Raw genomic sequence first — 22190 nt, 5'->3', positions numbered from 1 at the left:
AGTCCTTATGCAATGGGACATAAGGACCTATTGTTATTCTAAGGTTTTATTATTATTCTTTATTATTATTAGGGCCCGCACGGCCCATTGCAAAAGGACTCCCACAGGGAGTCCTTATGCAATGGGACATAAGGACCTATTGAATTTCTAACGTTTTATTAGAGCCCGCACGGCCCATTGCAAAAGGACTCCCACAGGGAGTCCTTATTCATAAATTGACAACCCCCAGCAAAAATCAACAGGAAGTTTGCTATTCCCCCTTCAAAACAAAATTTTTGTAAAAACCGGGCACCTTCCTTCAAAAATATACTCCTCTGAGCGCGTTTGTCGTTTCGCCTTCAAACTAACACAGGAGAGACATTGAACCCTTGTGATTACAACAACAGAAGCGCTTTTTAATTAACTGCTCCGGTTTTGATTTTATGAGCCTTCAAAGAACCGCTGCGCTGATGATGCTGCGCTGCTGTTTTTGTAAGATGGCTGCTTAAAAGCAGGAAGCACCAACATGCCCACACAATGCAGACTAGGTAGGTACACTAGACAAAAGTCTTGGGACACTTCAGACTAAAAGTAGACAAAAGTATTGGGACACTTAGGACTATCACTGGACAAAAGTATTGGGACAAAACCACCACAAATAGATGCCTGTCTTGTGGGAAACACTGATATACATATATATATATAAATATATTTATATATATATATATATACACACATATATATATGTACATATATATATATATATATATATATTTTTATATATATATATATATATATATATATATATATATATATATATATATATATATATATATATATATATATATATATATATATATATATATATATATATTCCATACGAAATGAGTTTCCTCCGCCGAGTGGTGGGTCTCTCCCTTAGAGATAGGGTGAGAAGCTCTGCCATCCGGGAGGAGCTCAAAGTAAAGCCGCTGCTCCTCCACATGGACAGGAGCCAGATGAGGTGGTTCGGGCATCTGGTCAGGATGCCACCCGAACGCCTCCCTAGGGAGGTATTTAGGGCACATCCGACCGGTAGGACGCCGCGGGGAAGACCCAGGACACGTTGGGAAGACTATGTCTCCCGGCTGGCCTGGGAACGCCTCGGGGTCCCACAGGAAGAGCTGGACGAAGTGGCTGGGGAGAGGGAAGTCTGGGCTTCCCTGCTTAGGCTGCTGCCCCCGCGACCTGACCTCGGATAAGCCGAAGAAGATGGATGGATGGATGGATGGATATATATATATATATATATATATGTATATGTATATATATATCTATATATATATATATATATATATATATATATATATATATATATATATATGTGTATGTCTATGTATAGAATACATCGATTATTTTTTATTTCTGTACAGGCGCGAAACAGGACAGTCGCGTGCCAGGTAAGGACCCCATCGGAATCTTTCTGATCCGATTGGACCACGCCCCGGTTGTTTTTTTTCCTCAGCTTATAAATAGGCTGCGCAACCATTTTGTCCTCTCTCGGAACTCTTCTCCAGGTAAGGAGCTGTTGGATTTTTTCATTGTGGTTTAGCTTCAAAATTTTCTTTGCTAACAATTCACAAATATACTTTGTTCACTAGTTCATCATATTCCATGGATACTACATAAATATCTCTCTATTGTATTAACTATTGTTCATTAGTTGGATGGGTTTGGTTGACGGTAGCTACTACGTTAAAGGACGCACTTATTTCTGAATATCCTGGTAAGTTAACATTAAAAATATCTCACTTCTTTCACGAAATAGAGTTGAAAAGGTTAGAGTTGTTCTACAACTACAACTGCAAATATCTTCGCCGTCGTGTGAAAATTTTTTTTAAAATGGCTGCCGGCCACATCTGGAACATTCTAGAACATTCCATGTGACGTGGACTGTTCGAAATGGCCGACGTGATTTCTCATCTTGTAATTTCGTTTACATCCATCCAGCAGAGCAACATCTTCCTGTTTATAAGGAAGATAAACAGCAAACTGCTGGATTATTTTTTTTAATTTGCAAAAATAAAGATACATATCCAATACAAAAAAATGCAAAATAAAATATTCTGTAACAGTGGAAACATTTCAACTAAAGTCTACTTATTGCTTATTTTGCCTAAAAACACAACAATGATAGTATGATTAACGTGAAAGTTAATTGTTCATTTGTACATAGTATATGTAACTGTTTATGTTGTAAAAGGTATTTGCTAATTTTTTGGATGGATGGATAAACATGTTTTTTTGTTGTCGTCATTGTTTGAGGGCAATTTCACTTATATCAGAATATTATTTTTAAAAAATCATTTCGACTGTTATGATGGTGTGGCCACAGTGTGCACGTCTGATGTTGCTCTCATGTCCTCCACTTAATGCTCAGGGAGTTTGTGCATTTGCTCATTTACATGCAAAATTAGAGGGAACATTGCCAACTGCCCGTTTTTTTGTAGCGTATATACTGTGTGCGTTTACAGCAACTGCTTTCTGATCATTCTTTATTTAAAAGAATATGCTGCTGATGTTCAGTAGCAGTACTGAAGTCATGTGAGTGTTAATGCTGCTATAAGATGTTGTCTTTAATGTGGTTTGCCTGTGTTAGAACCCTTTTGAAAGTGCAAGGTTATTGAAATATACACAATTTGCTGTTAAATACAACCTATGTCTATTCTCTGATTCCAGGTTGTCTGCATTGCTTCTGGTGAATTTTTTCAGAGTTGTGAGCACAAAATCTAACCGCACGCATATACATAACAGATATACATAAATCAATCACACAGACACACTCACTGAAAAGCATACAGACACACTCATCTGGACACACTTCCCATCACATACTTCCTGCTAAGGTGAGTTTGATTTATTGAAATGGTGAGGGAAAAAAACACTGTCATAACCAACGTTCCCTCTAAGGTGCGCGCCTGCGCAATTGCGCCCTGCTCAAGTGTCCTCTGCGCACAACTATTATATATATGCCGCGCACCAAATCTAACCCATCTGAAATCTAAACAAAATATACACATTTATTCTGTGTAATTTTGCAATGCAACTCTGAGTGACAGTGACAACAAGCGGCCCTAACGGTGTTTGTCAACACCGTTCAATTATTTTAACGTCTATCGAGATGCTTCGAAGACAGGAATTATACCGATCACTTTATTGAGCAAAACTGTTTACATTCGGCCATAACCACACCAAAACACGAGTATTGTGCAACATGAGCATGTTTAAGGGGAACTAAATATTATCTCTGAAAGGGGTACAAATGATTTCCAAAGCAGTACCCCCACCCTGAGATATTGTACAATACTAATCCATAGCTTATGAAAAACACAATACCTTTTATTTTCATTACATGTGGGCCAAATCACTAATTACTAAATAATATCATGCAAATGAGTCCTCATTTGAGTGTTATTATAAAAGATTGGTTTGAGACAGATGTGCTGCTGGTTTTGCCACGTGTGATATTGCTCACATGTGCTCCACTGAATGCTCTGGGAGTTTTTGTTTGCTCAGACACATAATAAATTAATGGGTTGTACTTGTATAGCGCTTTTCTACCTTCAAGGTACTCAAAGCGCTTTGACTGTATTTCCACATTCAACCATTCACACACACATTTACACACTGATGGCGGGAGCTGCCATGCATGGCGCTAACCAGCAGCCATCAGGAGCAAGGGTGAAGTGTCTTGCTCAGGACACAACGGACGTGACTAGGATGGTAGAAGGTGGGGATTGAACCCCAGTAACCAGCAACCCTCTGATTGCTGCCACAGCCACTCTACCAGCTTCACCACGCCGTCCATGAACAATTGGAGGGAACATTGGTCTTAACCCTATGTGGAAAACTGTTGACAACGTTTCACTCTGATCTTTGTGTTTTCTTTGCGACAATTTAACAGCTCTGTGTGTGTGTGTGTAGATGCCGCGTGCCAAGGGCCACAGGCGGACACTAGCCGCCAGGACGAAGTTGGCAGAGCGGCAGTCATCGACCCCCATGCCTCCTGTGCCCGAGTTCGTCGCTCGTAAGTCTTGCACAGCTTATCGTATACTTTATAGCAGGGTGTCCAAAGTGCGGCCCGGGGGACATTTGCGGCCCTCAGGTATTTTTTTTTAAGGCACCATGGCACATTTTTTAAATACGCTTGGAAAAAAAAGCTTCCATTAAAAGTGGTATTTAAAGAGCAAACAGGTGAAATGTAGCAATGTTTACTCTAATCACACCAAGCTGCCATGTAGGCTGTTCCTTCTGCTTTATAGGTACTCTTCACATGTAGATGAGCATGGGTTTAAGACACAATTTCTTATCTTCATTACATAGGGCGCGGCACTGGGTTCCGCCACCGCGTGCGGAGGTGGCCGACTTCGGACCTGACTGGCCGTCAGGTGAAGTTTGTCCCTCCAGCTTTCGACCCGGAGAAGAAGGTACCAGTTCTTCTCTTTTGTAAAGACTGCGTTGGTTGTTGGGAGTCATGGTTCTTTTGTCTGTTCTAAAGCAAAGTGTTTGTTGTTTCAGACTGTCTTCGTCATCGGCGACTCCCACCTGAGGGGCCTGGTGGATGGGGACGTCGCCTTACCCAAGGTACCTCTCTCTTTTTCTTTTCTGTCTGTTCCAGGTGGAGGTGCAGCTGACTTGAGGAAAGAGGTGGGGCGCCTGGAGCTCCCGTGGACCCCGGATGTCGTCTGCGTGCTGGCCCCGAGCAACGACCTGGACCGTGGCGATGCGGCGGTGGAGTTCGGCGCGCTCCTGACCAGAGTCCGCAGCCGCTGGCCCAAGGTGCGTTTGTTTTAACTTTTTGTTGTATATTGCTGTTTACAGCAGCCTGTGTTTTTTTTTATTGTATTTTAAGCCATAAATGTGATAAAATGTCTGTAGGTGTTTGTTCTGGACTTCCCCCCGCGTCTGAACAAACCCGTGGGCCTGCAGGATCTGCTGCGTCAGGAGCACCACCGCGTCGCAGCACGCATGGGTACGTTCATGCTTTCATCTTTGCGCTGGCGCAATTGTAGCTTTCACAGCAAATTCAAAGTATGCAAGTATAATGATTTTCCTTAAATCTGGATCAGGTCTCCCATTCGTGGCTGTGACCAGCAGCTTCCTGCTGGATCGGTTGGAGCTGTGGTGTTATGACGGCGTAAGTACAGCAACTGTACAGTTGTTATGACAGCCTATTTGCTTTCTGTGGTGTTGGATACACTTATGGAGCCAATGTGTTCTCTATCTGTTATTCAGGTGCACCTCAGCGACACAGGTGGCTCGCCCATCCTGGTGGAGCTGTTGTGCGACGCTGCACTCACCCTGTTCGCACCCGATCCCCCTGCACCTCCTTCCCCTGGTCTGAAGGACTGCCTGGATCCCCGGACGTGGCCCAGGGTTGGACCGGAGGGAGAGGTAATGTGTTGCTGTGGGCCGCTGTCTGTATTTTAGAGCTGTTTTTTGTTTTTTACTTTTTTATTTTAGATAATACATTTTGTATGATGAAATAACTAACGGCTCTATAGTTTATGATATACTTTAACAGTGCACATTTTCATAAGACGAGGCCTCCTTATAAGACAGAACAAAATAAAGGAGTGAGTGACAGGTGTTGCTGATTAAACAGCTAAAACAGTCATGTTTTTTGACAGCTTTTTGATGTTATCTTATGCTAAGTATAAGCCTAGTTTTGATTATATTTAGTTGTCACAAACATCAAAATAAAAACTGTGAATGTTTTATAGGAGTGTGTTAAGCATGTCTCTTAACGAGTTGGCTGAAACCTTTAGAAAGGTTGCCACAGTCTCCGGCTATGGTTTGCTCAGAAACTTTTCTCATTCTGTATACATACAATAAAATAAGTGCCAATTTTTTTGGTACATCACAATGGTAACCGTGTTATACTGCACTTTTCCTGTTTAGATGGCCTGCATCACTGCATCTGCTGTTCTTTGGAGGAAGATGGCAGAGCGGCAGTCATGGACCCCCATGCCTCCTGTCCCCGAGTTGGTCGCTCGTAAGTTTTGAACAGCTTATCATATTGCGTTATAGCATGGGTGTCCAAAGTGCGGCCCGGGGGACATTTGCGGCCCTCAGTTAATTTTTTAACGGCCCCACCACACTTTAAAATTACGATTGGGGGGGGGGGGAAACAAACATTAAAGGTGGTATTTAAAGAGCAAACAGGTCTGAAGTTGATCTTGAGAATATTGTGTTAAAAGTTAACAGTAAAAAAAACACAATTTATTTTTTAATACTTTAATGATTAGGACCCTTTTATATTCCCTAAAATTTTAGTGTGATTACCGTATTTTCCGCACTATAAGGCGCACCTAAAAACCACAATTTTTCTCAAAAGCTGACAGTGCGCCTAATAACCCGGTGCGCTTTATTACGATTCATTTTCATAAAGTTTCGGTCTCGCAACTTCGGTAAACAGCCGCCATCTTTTTTCCCGGTAGAACAGGAAGCGCTTCTTCTTCTACGCAAGCAACCGCCAAGGAAAGCACCCACCCCCATAGAACAGGAAGCGCTTCACCCGCCCCCGGAAGAAGAAGAAAAAACGCGCGGATATCACCGTACGTTTCATTTCCTGTTTACATCTGTAAAGACCACAAAATGGCTCCTACTACGCGACAAGGATCCGGATCATAAAAAGACGCAATCTCTCCATCCGCACACGGATTACTACCGTATTTCACAGCAACTGATATTCCTGTGAACTGCACTGTGGAACGGGAGCACGTACGGTGAATATTCGCACCACAGGGAATGAGGAGTCATCCTTCACTGTGGTTCTAGCTTGCCATGCTAACTTCCACCCATCCAAAAGAGACCTTTCCAGCCGGCGTCATCATAAAAGCTAACTCGAAGGGATGGATGGATGAAGAAAAGATGAGCGAGTGGTTAAGGGAAGTTTACGCGAAGAGGCCGGGTGGCTTTTTTCACACAGCTCCGAAGGCGAACACACCTTCACTAAGACGGGCAGATAGCGCCGGTCGACATACGCCAACATCTGCCAGTGGATCGTAAATGCCTGGGCAGATAGTTTCGGTCACAACTGTGGTCCGAGCTTTCCGGAAGGCAGGATTCACAGAACTGCTGCACAACAACAGCGACACTGACTCCCGATGACTTCTACGAGACGGAACCGGCCATTTTTGGATCCCACGCTTGCGCAACTTTTCAATTCGGACACCGAAGACGAAGAATTCGAAGGATTTACGAATGAAGAATAACTTCAGAAGGTGAGCGCTATGTTTATTTTGTGTGTTGTGACATTAACGTTCGAGCAACATTATGTTGCTATTTATTGCTCTACACCATTTTGAATTTTACTATGTTTGTGATTGCACATTTGCGTACATTTTGGGACAGAGTTGTTAGAACGCTGGTTTTCAATATATTATTAAAGTTTGACTGAACTATCTGACTGTTTTTTTGACATTCACTTTAGCGCAGCGTTTTTTTGACATTCACTTTAGCGCAGCGTAGGCGCGGCTTTTAGTCCGGGGCGGCTTATTGGTGGACAAAATTATGAAATATGTAATTCATAGAAGGTGCGGCTAATAATCCGGTGCGCCTTATAGTGCGGAAAATACGGTAGTTTTTAAGTGTCATTGCTCAAAAAATAATAATTAAAATCTCTGGTGTTATGAGTTATTGCCCTTTTTAAGGCTCTATTATATAATCTCAAATATCCTACTTACAAATTTTATTGGGTGAAAATATTGCATATTTTGTTTTTTTCATTAAAAAAGGTTTTCTTTGACAAAAATAGCATACAATTTTAATCTTTAAAAAATTTTATATTCATAGATAGACCTAATGTTGATCTACAGCAGGGGTGTCCAAAGAGCGGGCCGGGGGCCATTTGCGGCCCCCAGGTCATTTTTAAACGGCCCCACGGCACATTTTAAAAATACGATTGGAAAAATAATTAAAAAACATTTAAAGTGGTATTTAAAAAGCAAACCGGTGACATTCAATAAGAAAATGTAGCAATGTTTAATAACACAAAGCTGCCATGTAGGCTGTTTCTTTCTTTAAAATATAATAATGAATCTAAATCAATGCCATTATGAATTATTGACCTATTCAGAGCTCCAATTACGTCACATTAAATATTTTGAAATATTTTTTGGGGAAAATGTTGCATATTTTGTTTTCCATGTAAAAAAACTAGCTGTTTTTTTTTTTTATTTTTTTTTTAAGAAGGTCCTAAAACGAACACACAAATACATAAAATACCATAATACTTATAATTGACAGAGATTTTACGTTGATCTCCAGATTGTGTTAAAAGTAAACACTTTTATGAGTAGGACCCTTTTGGATCCCCTACAATTTTAGTGTGATTACTTTTTAAGTGTCATTGTTCAAATCATAATTATTAATTATAATCTCTGGTGTTATAAGTTATTCACCTTTTTATGGCTCTATTATATAATCTCAAATATCCCACTTACAAATTTTATTTGCTGAAAATATTGCTTATTTAGTTATTTTAAAAATATAAAAGGGTTTTCTTTGACAAAAAGAGCATACTATTTTAATCTTTAAAAAATTTCATATTGACTGATAGACCTACTGTTGATCTAGAGCAGGGGTGTCCAAAGTGGGCCCGCAGGTCATTTTTTAACGGCCCCACGGCACATTTTAAAGATACGATTGGGGAAAAAATAAACATTCAAAGTGGTATTTAAAAAGCAAACAGGTGAAATGTGACAAGAAAATGTAGCAATGTTTACCCTAATCATACACAGCAGCCATGTAGACTGTTTCTTTCTTTAAAAAATAATAATGACTCACAATCAATGTCATTATGTATTATTCACCTATTCAAGGCTTCCATTACATCACATTAAATATTTTGTGGGGAAAATGTTGCATATTTTGTGTTTGCCATGTAACAAAACTAGCTTTTGATTAAAGAAGGGCCTACAACGAATTTACAAAAAACATAAACAACCATAACACTTTTAATTTACAGATATATCTGAAGTTGATCTCCAGATTATTGTGGTAAAAGTAATCAGTAAAAAAACACAATTATTATTTTTTAACACTTTCACGAGTAGGACCCTTTTGGATTCCCTACAATTTTAGTGTGATTAGTTTTTCAGAGTCGTTGGTCAAACAATAATAATGATCAATGGTGTTATGAGTTATTGACCTTTTTAAGGCTCTACTATATAGTCTCTAATATCCCACTTACACATTTTATTGGGTGAAAATATTGCATATTTACTTTTTTTTCATTAATAAATGGGTTTTCTTTGACAAAAAGAGCATACAATTTTAATCTTTAAAAAATGTTATATTGATAGATAGACCTAATGTTGATCTAGAGCATGGGTGTCCAAAGAGCGGCCCGGGGGCCATTTGCGGCCCCCAGGTCATTTTTAAACGGCACCAAGGCACATTTTAAAAATACGATTGGGAAATAAAACTATAAACCATTAAGTGGTATTTAAAAAGCTAACAGGTGAAATGTAACAAGAACATGTAGCAATGTTTTATCACACAAAGCTGACATGTAGGCTGTTTCTTTCTTTAAAAAATAATAATGCATTACAATCTATGTCATTATGAATTATTGACCTATTCAGAGCTGCAATTCCATCACATTAAATATTTTGAGATATTTCTTGGGGAAAATGTTGCATATTTGATTTACCATGTAAAAAAACTAGCTTTTTTTTTTTTTTTATAAGGTCCTAAAACGAACTTACCAAATACATAAACAACCATTAAACTTATAATTGACAGCGATTTGATGTTTATCTCGACATTGTGTTAAAAGTAAACACTTTAATGAGTAGGACCCTTTTGGATCCCCTACAATTTTAGTGAGATTAGATTTTAAGTGTCATTGTTCAAATAATAATAATTAATTATAATCTCTGGTGTTTTAAGTTATTGACCTTTTTATGGCTCTATTATATAATCTCAAATATCCCACTTACAATTTTTATTGTGTGCAAATATTGCCTATTTTGTGTTTTCTCATTAATAAAGGGTTTTCTTTGGCAAAAAAAGAGCATACTATTTAAATCTTTAACAATTGTTATATTGACCTACTGTTGATCTAGAGATTTAAATACTTGACGAATAACACTAATTATACTGAATAATGACACTTTTTCTAGATTTTCTGGACAAAAACCCTTTGTAGTCCCTGGGATCTAGCCTGAGTGGAAGCCTAAATGTATATTTTTTATACATTTATTGCTTTTTACAATAATAATTATCAAAATGGCCCCTGCTAGCTTTGATTTTTCTATGTGCGGCCCTCAGTGTAAAAAGTTTGGACACCCCTGCTTTATAGATACTCTTCACATGTAGATGAGCATGTGTTTAAGACACAATTTCTTATCTTCATGCCGACACAGGTGGCTCGCCCATCCTGGTGGAGCCTGCGCCTCCTTCCCCTTGGTGGACGTCGCCACCTGCCCTGGTGACGAGGCCAGACCACCTGCCCCGTCGGCGCCCAGATCCCCGGAGGTGGACCACGGTTGGACGGGAGGGAAAGGTAATGTGTTGCTGTGGGTTGCTGTCTGTATTTTAGAGCCGTTTTCACTTATTTTGTTTTTGTTTATTTTTTAATTATGATAATATATTTTGTACAATTACATAACCAACGGCTCTATAGTTTATGATGTACTTTAACAGTGTACATTTTTATAAGATGGGGCCTCCTTACAAGAAAGTACAACATAGCGCAGTGAGTGACAGGTGTTGCTGATTAACCGGCAAAAACTGTCACGATTCAGACAGCTTTTGGATGTTATTATGCTAACCCCCCCCCCCCCCCCCAGAGGGGGGAGGTTACCCACATATGCAGTCCTCTCCAAGGTTTCTCATAGTCATTCACATCAACGGGCAGCCCTTTGAGACACTTGTGATTTAGGGCTATAGAAATATTCGTTGATTGATGTAGAAGCCTTGTTTTGATGATATTTGGTTGTCACTATCATCAAAAGACAAAAAAAATAGTTTGTTTTATTGGAGTGTGTAAGCATGTCTCTTCTTATTAACGAGTTGTCTGAAACCTTTACAAACGTTGCCACAGTCTCTGGCTATTGTTTGCTCAAAAACCTTTCTCATTATGTATACATAAAATTAACTAAGTGACTTTTTCTTTTATGTTTGGAAGGCTGGAACACAGCCGGTGCTACAGTCCCTTCCCATCCCGTCCAACCCTGTGTGGTTCAGCAGTCCTATGTTGGATGCCATGGAGGAGTTCGCTCCTTCCTCTGACTCCGACTGCACTGCTGTCCCACCACCTGGCCAGGTAATGTGTGTCATAAACTTCTTTCTACGTATAGTGTCAATAATGAATCGTAAGACACTTATGTATAATACATGTGTATACAACACTTTCTCTGTGTAATAATCCATTCATCCATCTTCTACTGCTTATCCGGGCTTGGGTCACGGGGGCAGCAGCCCAATCAGGGAAGCCCAAACTTCCCCCTCAACCACTTCCGCCTCTTCTTCCTGGGGGATCCCGAGGTGCTCCCAAGCCTGCTGAGAGACATTGTCTCTTCAGTGTGTCCTGGGTCTTCCTCGTGGTCTCCTACCGGTGGTACATGTCCTGAACACCAACAGCATGGCGTCCTAATAAAATGCCCAAGCCATTTTACAACTGTTATTACTATTACCATTATTACCACTAGTTGTTAATCAAATGTTGGGACATTTTTGAGTATGTGATACATAATTTGTACATATCCAATTAAGTACTCATTAAGTAGACAGCCTCTATGTATTTTTCTTTTCATTTTAATAGGCTTCTCCTGGGAGGTGTCGTCGGAGACCTGTGGCCGTCAAGCGCGCCGGACGGAGGGAGTTCACTCCTTCCTCTGACTCCGACTGCATTGCTGTCCCACCACCTGGCCAGGTAATGTGTGTCATAAACTTCTTTCTACGTATAGTGTCAATAATGAATCGTAAGACACTGCTGTATAATACATGTGTATACAACACTTTCTCTGTGTATTAATCCATTCATCCATCTTCTACTGCTATTCCTGGCTTGGGTCGTGGGGGAAGCAGCCCAATCAGGGAAGCCCAAACTTCCCTCTCCTCAGCCACTTCTGCATGCTCTTCCCGAGGCGCTCCCAGGCCTGCTGAGACATAGTCTCTTCAGCGTGTCCTGGGTCTTCCTCGTGGTCTCCTACCGGTGGTACATGTCCTGAACACCTCAACAGCAAGGCGTCCTAATAAAATGCCACAGCCATTTTACAACTGTTCTTACTATTACCAGTAGTACCACTAGTTGTTAATCAAATGTTGGGACATTTTTGTGTATGTGATACATAATTGTAACATATCCAATAAAGTATGCCTTAAGTAGACAGCCTCTATACATTTTTCTTTTAATTTCTATAGGCTTCTCCTGGGATGCGTCGTCGGAGACCTGTGGCCGCCAGGCGCGCCGGACGGAGGGAGCAGGTTGGTGTCACCGTTTTTCCCTTACATTTTCAGGTGCCTGCGGTCTGTGGGGAGCCAACGGTCATCAGGGAGGAGCCTGCTGTCCAGGAGGAAACCCAGGTGCCGCTGCAGGTCTCCACAGATAAGCTTGCTTCTTTTCCTCTATCTAGTAATAGTGGTACTGTTAGTGTTAGTGAACCTCAGTCCGTCTGTGGTCGTGTGGCAATGGTCGCGAGGGATTGTCGGGGAATTAGGTTAACTAAGGTTGTGCACGGATCTTTTCACCAGGGGGATAGCAGGTTTAGTTACGGAGGGATGCAGTGCATGGCCATTGCTGCAAATAGTATAGCTAAGCATGTGGTGAAAAGCGTGTTTTCGTGGGAGACACGGGAGCTCGATCGCATTCTGTATTCCGGCGATGAATTATACAGTACTTTGCGCAACCTGGGTATTTTTAGCCATCCGTCGCATTTTTTGTCCGTGCCGGATCTACCTAGTAATGTAGTTATTGATGAGCAGTTGTTTAGTTTTCATTTTAGTCAACACCCAGCATCTGGTGCTGTGGGTGTTGAGCAGGAAAACGGTCCCTTTGTGACTCTGCGTAATGGATTAGAGGGAATTTTCAGGCAGTACAGCACGTGTCTGCTGACACTGGTAACGTCTACATCTGCCATCATCTGTGAGGATGGACAGTTCGCTGTGGTCGACAGTCACTCACGTAGTACCTGTGGCCTGGTAGATCACAACGGTACCAGTGTAATACTGCACTTTTCCTGTTTAGATGACCTGCATCACTACATCTGTTGTTTGGCTGACGCTCTCAGTCCAGGGCCGAAGCCTTTTGAGCTGTGTGGCGTTAGGGTTAGTGTAGGTGCAAGTCCAGCGTTGTCTGGAGCTTCTATAGACAGTTGCATCTTTGAGATGAACACTGCTGCAGCACCTGAGCTTAGTGACATCAAAGATGTTTGTGCCACCACCTCCTTGTTTGAGAGTGATGCAGGTCCAGCTGTGAGCCACGCACAATCCGGTGTTTCTGTGGAGAGTGGCTTCATAGAGATGAGCACTGCTTCGGCACCAGGATTTAGTGACCTTGCAAAAAATTCTGCAGCCACATCTGTGTGTCAGAGTGGGGCTGGTGTTGAAGCGAGCCCAGCACTGTCTGGCGCTTCTGTTCTCACTTTTTTAAGTGAAGTTAGCAGTGGCTCAACAGCAGAATTTGTTGCCACTGATGGCAAAAAGCGTAAGATTTTTTCCCGTGAACGGATGTCTAAACAATCCAAGCGTTTTGATAGCGATATTGACAACTCTGATGTAGTGTTTATCACTGCATCAGAGAGTGGGAAACTGTTTTTCCGTCCCCTCGGTGAAGACGTTTGTAGGGCTTTGTGTAGTCAATTAACAGTAGATTTTATGAAAGTCGGTGGTCTGGTGCATAGAGAGGTGGGCTACTTAGGTGTTCCCTGCCTTAGCGAGAAAATAGTTCCGGATGGGAACTGCTTTTTCAGAGCTGTTTCTCAGGCTGTCAGTGGTTCACAGAAGAACCATCGTAAGATTAGACTGGCAGCCTGTAGAGAGCTAGAAAAGAATGAGGCTAGGTATCGGGGTCTTTTGAGGAGCGAAATGTCTCTTTTAGAGTACATCAAGCAGTCCAGGATGAAGTGTGTCAAGACTTGGGCCACAGAGGTTGAAATCCAGGCCACTGCAGATTATTTCGGCATTGACATTTTTACTTTTCATGATGGTCGTTGGCTAAAGTATCGTTGCAGCAGTAAGTGTTTGTCAGCGGACTGCATTTACTTGGAGAATGTCGGGGGCCAGCATTTTGAGTATGTTGTTTGTGTTTTAAAACCTGGCCTGCAAAGTTGTTATGGTTATTGTAAATTAGGCAGGGATATAGGCTGTAGCACTAGGTCTTCAGTGAAAAAAGGAACGGGGCAGGCAGTAGATGGGATCGATGGTCTAGATTCAGGTAAAGATTTTATAGAGGATGTAGAGGGCAGTACAATAAGTAGGGATTCTAGTGGGACAAAGTATTTAAAGTGTAAGGAAAGACTGCAGGATACATTTAATGTTAGACGTCGAGAGAGACGTGCCCTGTTATATAGGAAAATGTATAGTGAGGACTTGAACTTCAGGGAGAGCAGTACATCACGAAGTGCAGACAAATACAGATATAGCTCTGAGCACAGGTACAGGGTGAAAGCACGCAGTGTCGAGAAGTACAGAGAAAATTTGGATCACAGGTTCAGTGTTAAGGCACGCAGTGTTGTGAAGTACAGACAAAATTTGGATCACAGGTTCAGTGTTAAGGCACGCAGTGTTGTGAAGTACAGACAAAATTTGGATCACAGGTTCAGTGTTAAGGCACGCAGTGCAGGGAAGTACAACGACAACATTGAACATAGGCAATGGGTTAAATTCAAGAGTAAAGTGGCGAGTGAAATAAAGTACAGGGAAAATTTAGGACACAGAGAAAGGGTTAAGCTAGGCATCAAAAGGCAGTATAGTGTTAGTTTAAAACATAGGCAGCAAGTGATAGCTCGTGTACAGCTGAGTCGGAAGCAGAGGCTGGAGAGGTCTGTAGATTTTGGTTTTGTCATGGATAGTTTTTTGGATAAGGTTAGACATGGACCCGATTTCGTGTGTAGTGTTTGTCATAGGCTGCAGTTTAAATATCAGGTGCTGCCCTGTGAGAGGGAAGTATATGCAGCACGTTTAGCAACGGCAGGCATTGCAAATAATTGCATTAGTGAGCATTATCTGCATAGTTGTGATGATAAGTGTGTTGAGCCCTGTCCCATTGTTGTGTCCAGAGGTCAGTTGTGGATTTGCGTTACTTGTCATAGTAAGATCAGTAAAGGTCAATTCCCAGCTGAATGTTGGAACAATAACTTAGCTGTACACCCCATTCCTCCAGAACTGGGATGTCTGAATAGCTTAGAGCAGCACCTGATAGCTTTACGTATCCCTTTTATGAAGGCGTTGGCGTTGCCTAAGGGTGGTCAGAATGGTGTACACGGGCCCGTTACTTGTGTTCCGGCCAACATTGTACAAACCACCAATGTGTTGCCGCGGTCCAGTATGGAGGGGTCTCTGCTTTAAGTTAAGTTAAAACGGAAATTAACCTACAAAGGACACTACGAGTATCAATTTGTTGACTCGTGGCGTGTCAGGCGTGCTATAGAGTACTTAAAGAGAACTAATGTCTTGTATAAAGACATTGAGTTCAACGAGGAATGGTTAAATGAATTTTGTAGGGAACAAGGGGTTGTTGTAGAGGCTGGTCAGGTTAAGCAGGTTGTTGTTGACACACAGTCCAGTGAGGATGAGGCTGTAGAGCAGGAAATTGGGGCAGAAGAGGAATCCGAAGACATAGCACAAGATGAAATGTTACATGACAGACAACAGCACTGCATGTTTCAGGACACTTGTCTTATGCCTGTTGATATCGGTCAGGAAGCATTAGATCAGTATTTTGCGGATGTTGTATGTCTGGCCCCCGCGGAAGGTAATAGTCCGGTTAGAATGCTTTCTGACAAATTAAATGAGGCCAAGTGTTTCCCTGTGCTGTTTCCGACGAGCACAAATACATTCCACACCCGCCGCACGCATCGCTTAACATTGTCGCGCTACTTTAATAATCGGATAATGCACGCCGACGGCCGTTTTGCGCGCAATGTGGAATACATATTCTTTAGCCAGTATATGTCCGAATTAGACCAAGTGATAAGTAGTATTTCGGTCGCCATGCGTAAAGGTAAGGGGGGTCAGCATTCTCAGCGGATTTCCCCGGGCATGCTCAAAGACAACGAGTCTCTGAAGCGCTTGCTACAGTTCGATGACGGTTTTCGTTTCCTTCGGCCCATTCGCGGGACGCCAGCTTTTTGGTCTTCCGTTCAGAAAGACCTTTTGGCTTGTGTCCGCCAATTGGGGATTCCTACATGGTTCTGCTCTTTTTCTTCTGCTGATTTGCGCTGGCAGAATCTCCTTGCCAGCATCCTGAGACAGGAAGGCAGACAGCAGACAGTAGAACAGTTAGAGTGGGCCGATAGGTGCGAGCTGTTGCGTCGCAACCCGGTCACAGCCGCGAGGATGTTTGACTACAGGTGGCACTGTTTTTTGAAGGAAGTACTCATGTCCCCATCTCAACCAGTTGGCAAGATTGTAGATTTCTTTTATCGCATTGAGTTCCAGCAGCGTGGGTCCCCCCATGTTCATGCGCTGTTTTGGATTGAGGGAGCTCCCCAAATTTATAAAAACACAGATGTAGAAGTTGCAGAGTTTGTTGATAAATATGTGACATGTGAGCTACCCTCTGGCGATGACACACTATTGGAAGTTGTGTCATCGGTTCAAACGCATTCAAAACGGCATTCAAAGTCATGTCGTAAAAATAAAACGGTATGTCGTTTCAATTTTCCAAAACCCATCTCTGCACACGTTCATCTGCAAAATCAAAGAATGTGTTTGTCCTAAAAAGGGAACGGGGACAGAGGGTGATCGCACTTCAGAAAACAGGCCAAAGTGCACCTGTTTTGACGATGAAGGAGGTTGCGAAGATGTTTATGGAGAGAGTAAAGAATGCCATGGGGAGGGAGGAGCCTTTTGGTAGTGTAGAAGAGTTGTTTGCCAGTGTGGGCATCAACCAGGAAGTCTTTGAGCTCGCTTATAGGCGGCTGGAGACTAAGAATAAGGTGGTTTATAGGCGAGGGGTAAACGACACCTGGGTTAACCAGTATAATAGGAATCTATTGAAGTGTTGGAACGCTAACATGGACATTAGCTTTGTCACTGACGCCTACGCAGTCATCATATACATCATAAAGTACATCACAAAATCAGAGACCGAAATGGGTCTGTTATTGAGCAATGCCCTTAAGGAAGCAAATAAACTAGGAAATCTCTCTGCTAAAGACGCTCTAAAGAAACTGGGCAGTGTATATTTACACAACAGAGATGTCTGCGCTCAGGAGGCAGTGTATAGGCTAATGAGCATGCATTTGAAAGAATGTTCCAGGAAGGTCGTGTTTATTCCAACAGGGAATAACATTGTGCGGATGAGTTTACCCCTCAGTGTGTTGTTGCAAAGGGCTTCCTCAGAGGGCCTTAGGTCCGAAAACATGTGGATGACAAGCATTGTCGAGAGGTATAAGAACAGGCCCGATAGTGTCGTGTTTGAGGATATGTGCATAGCCACGTTTTGTTCGGAGTATCGTATTCTCAGCCAGAATGAAAACTCGGACAATAAAATCGAACTTCAAGGGGGTTTAGGGTTCGTCTTGCGGAGAACACGAACGCAGTTTGCCGTCGTTCGCTACATGCGGTTCAAATTGGACAAACAGGAGGAAGCCCACTTTCAGAGTTTGCTGCAGTTGTTCCTTCCTTATAGAACTGATTTAGAGCTCAAGCCGGAAGGCTTTGAGTTCTACAAACAGTTCCACGAGGAAGGTAATGTGACGTCGGCTGGCGGGACCGAGCGGCCAGTGCGAGACGTCGTCGATGAAAACAGGGCAAAGTTTGAAGTGGACTGTCCTCGATTAGAGCGTGCGCAGGAGATTGCGGACCTGTTGGGCGGTGTCGACGAGGATGCGTGGGGGGACCTTTGTCCTGAACAGCAAGTCGAACACATGGAATGTTTAGATGAGAGGCGGCAGCAGCAGCAGGGGGAAATTAGGGACGAGCAGCTAGTTGAATTGGAGGAAAATGTCCCCGATTTGTTTGTTGGTGGTAAACAAGTAGCTACAATCGAGAGAAACACCAACATTTTGCCTAGAAGGGAGGGTTTAGCTCTGGTCCATTCTCTCAATGAGACGCAGAGGAGCATTTTTGATAGGATTAGGAAATGGTGCCTAGAAAAGGTGATGGGAAAAACCCCAGAACCTTTCCATGTGTTCGTAACTGGTGGGGCAGGTACTGGAAAAAGCCATTTGATTAGAGCTATCCAGTACGAGGCAGGGAGACTATTGTCACGTCTGTACCAACCGGATGAAACCTGCGTACTCTTAACTGCTCCCACAGGCATCGCTGCATACAGTTTACATGCAGCCACAATTCACCACACCTTTAGTATTGGCATGCAGGTTAGTTTACCGTACATCCCTCTGGGTGAAGATAAGATAAACTCCTTGAGGGCTCAATTTGGTCACCTACAAATTCTAATCATTGACGAAATCAGTATGGTAGATCATCAACTTTTAGCTTATGTGCATGGCCGGTTAAGGCAAATGAAACAGACGGGGGACTTTTCTCCATTTGGCAACGTTAGTGTTGTAGCTGTTGGTGACTTTTATCAGTTGCCGCCCGTTAAAGGGAAGCCGCTGTACACCAGTCAGGTGGGTGTGGACCTCTGGTGTCATTTTACAAAGGTAGAACTAAAAACAGTTGTGAGGCAAAAAGATAGTGTCTTTTCTGAGCTGCTAAATAGACTTAGAGTTCGGTCAAAGGAAACCCCATTATTGCAAAGCGACGTCGATATCCTCAAGTCTCGGGAGACGGGGGAACAGAGCGCTGCTTTGCATATTTATCCCACGAATATGCAAGCCAGCGAGCATAATCTGAAGCGGTTATTCGCAACCTGTCCAGATTATGTTACAATTGAGGCCCAAGATTTTATTAACAGCAGGAAGACGGGTGAATTAGAGCGCGTGGTCGGGCATCACGGTAAAACGTCGTACACGTGTTTGGCCAAGACTTTGTGTTTGGCTCCGGAAGCACGTGTAATGCTTTGTAAAAATGTTGCCGTGGCAGACGGTCTGGTCAATGGCGCATGTGGAACGGTTACTTATATTCAATTTGGAGCAGATGAAGACTTCCCCCTCGTAGTCTATGTCAAATTTGATGATCCTAAGATAGGCTCACAAAGGAGAAAGGAACGTTCCCATGCTGCTGTAGAATGCCCACATTCTACTGCCATTGATCCCGTGGAGGATTCGGCGACAAAACGCGGCGGTTTGCGTCGTCAGTTTCCTCTTAAACTCGCGTGGGCCTGCACTGTTCACAAAGTGCAAGGTCTAACTGTCGACGAGGCTGTTGTGTGTTTACACAAGATTTTTGCAGCTGGGCAGGCGTATGTCGCCCTCAGTCGTGTTAGGGATATATCCGGCCTTGTGATTACAGATTTTGAGGAAAAGGCCATTTACTGCAAGCACACCGTCAAGGGGGCATTGGATAGCATGCCCCCATTCCTAATTGAACAGCCACAGCCTTCATTAGAAACTCCCAGTTTCTCTGTGTATTTACTTAACGTCCAAAATTTACGGTGCCACGTCGCTCATTTGGTGTCTTGTACGCAGCATTTACAGCCTACCTGTATTGCTGTCACAGAGACGTGGCTCAGTGCACAATCCTCAACAGACTGTGTCCAAATAGAGGGATACACTTTCCACAGTCGTCCTCGAGCTTTGTGTTACAGCAGCAATGATGTCAAATTATCTGAGATTAGAGATCTCGAACATGGCGGAGTGGGATTATATGTTGTAGATAATTCGGACTGTGAGATTCTGCAGGTGCCCGATTTAAATCTGGAGTGCTTGGTGTGCCTGTTTACCAAAGAGAACCTTTTGATGGCAGTAATTTATCGTCCGCCATGTTATCCAATTTCACTTTTTAAATCCAATCTGGTTAAGTTACTTGATTGTGTAAATCCCATCAGTAACACAATTGCTATAATGGGCGATTTTAATGAAGACCTCCTCAAACATTCATCAATTTCTAAATTAATGGGCCAAAAGGGATTTTGCCAGCATGTAACACAAGAGACTACAGAGAGTGGGACATTAATTGACCATGTTTATGTCAAAACAACACAGTATGCTGTGGATTGTGCAGTGGTGTCCACTTATTTCAGTGACCACGAAGCCATCCTGTGTGGTTTTCGTGGTCAAGATGAAGGTGATACGTTTGATTTGGATGTCTTGTTTGCAGATAGTTTTGCTGACTAAGAGGGTCCCTAAACATCATCACAACCGTCAACCCCCAAAATGGATTAACTTGCTGGAATACAAAAGACCTTATAACATGCATGTGAAAAAGTGCAATATATTTATCTGTACAGTACCGTAATCTATTTATTTATTATACATATATGTATATATTTTTATATATTTATTTATTTATACATGCACCTTATTGCATTTTTATCCTGCACTGACAGGGAAAACTTCTAGTTTGTAGATGATAATGTATTACAAGGTTTGATGTAGAAATTTGAGGTAGAAATGTTTTAGTTCGGTGTTAGTATATCTTGTTGTCATGTCTTGTGAGCATGTTATGTTCTGTTTCTTTAAAACGCCACTGGTTCCTCTTTTTTCACCCTCTTGTTTTGTTTCCCTGTCAACTCATTAGTTGCACCTGTTTCACGTTTTGGACTCAAGCACCTGTCTCCATGTCATTATTTACGCCTGGTTTTTCTGTTGGTCCTTCTGGTGTCGTCGTTGCTTTTTTCATGCTGTTTCATGCAATACCTCTGCTCTTCTCATGCTGCATGTCTTTTGTTGATTCATAGCCACAGTTAGCGACTTTTGTTTCATGTCTATAGTTGAGGCTAAGTGTTACTTTTTTTGTCTCCGCCTTGTGCGCGCCTTTTCTTTGCACCCTTACTTTCACGCCACGTCCCGTCACTTCCCTTTGCATGCCGGAATAACATACCTCAACCCCAGTCCTCGCTATGTCCCTGGTTTTTCTGTTGGTCCTTATGGTGTCGTCGATTTTTTTCCTGCTCTGTTCATGCTGTTCCATGCAATACGTCTGCTCTTCTCATGCTGCATGCCTTACCAAGTAAGTTTTTTTTTTGTTTTTTTCATAGCCACAGTTAGCGAGTTTTGTTTCATGTCTATAGTTGAGGCTAGGTGTTAGGTTTTTTTTTACTCCGCCTTGTGCGCGCCTTTTCTTTGCACCCTTACCTTCACGCCACGTCCCGTCACCTTCCTTTGCATGCTGGAATAACATACCTCAGCCCCAGTCTTTGCTATGTCCCTGGTTTTTCTCTTGGTCCTTATGGTGTCGTCTATTTTTTCCTGCTCTGTTCTTGCTGGGTTTGCATGCCGCTTTGCATGCCTGGGGGACAATGGATCAGCGTTCACGTCGCGTCCCCTGTCAGTACCCACGTTCACCTGGGGAAACCAATGATCCTACCTGTACATGTTTATATTCTCTCAGGGACTGTTGTTTGCTTGTCTTGTTTGTATGGGGTTTAAATGTACAGATGCCGGGATACAGAGAAGGTAGGTAATGTGCAGGTAATGATGTATTGACTGGGTGACGGCAGGAAGCACCAGCGAGACCCGAGGTTGTAGAGCAAGTAGAGATAGAAATATATATATATATATATTACTACTAATACAATAGCTGCTGCTACTACACATATTAATAACATAATACTACAATAGCTGCTATTACTACCACTACTAATAATAATAATACACAAAAGCTGCTGCTGCTGCTGCTACTACTACAATTACTATCACTACCAATGCTACAAATGCTAATTTTACTATTACGACTACTACAATTGCGGATGTTACTAATAATAATTATTTTACTACAATAGCTGCTGCTACTACTACTATTACATTTACGACTACTACTAATAATACAGTTGCGGTTGTTAATAATTATACTACAATTACTACTACTAATGCTGCTGTTACTAATAATACAAATACAATAACTGTTGCTACTACTATTACAATTACTGCTAATAATAACACTACAATTTGTACGCCTACTAACCACAATGCTGCACTTATTACTACAAA

General features: G+C 42.3%; 1 pseudogene; it reads left to right on the top strand.

Moving 5' to 3' along the window:
• The first annotated feature begins 1460 nt into the window (after positions 1–1460).
• LOC133617332 (uncharacterized) lies at positions 1461–20375 on the top strand (annotated as a pseudogene).
• The last annotated feature ends 1815 nt before the right edge of the window (positions 20376–22190 follow it).

The sequence above is a fragment of the Nerophis lumbriciformis genome, linkage group LG16 (assembly GCF_033978685.3).
Source record: "Nerophis lumbriciformis linkage group LG16, RoL_Nlum_v2.1, whole genome shotgun sequence".
In the NCBI taxonomy this organism is placed as follows: domain Eukaryota; kingdom Metazoa; phylum Chordata; class Actinopteri; order Syngnathiformes; family Syngnathidae; genus Nerophis; species Nerophis lumbriciformis.
This window is presented reverse-complemented; position numbering and strand designations above follow the sequence as displayed.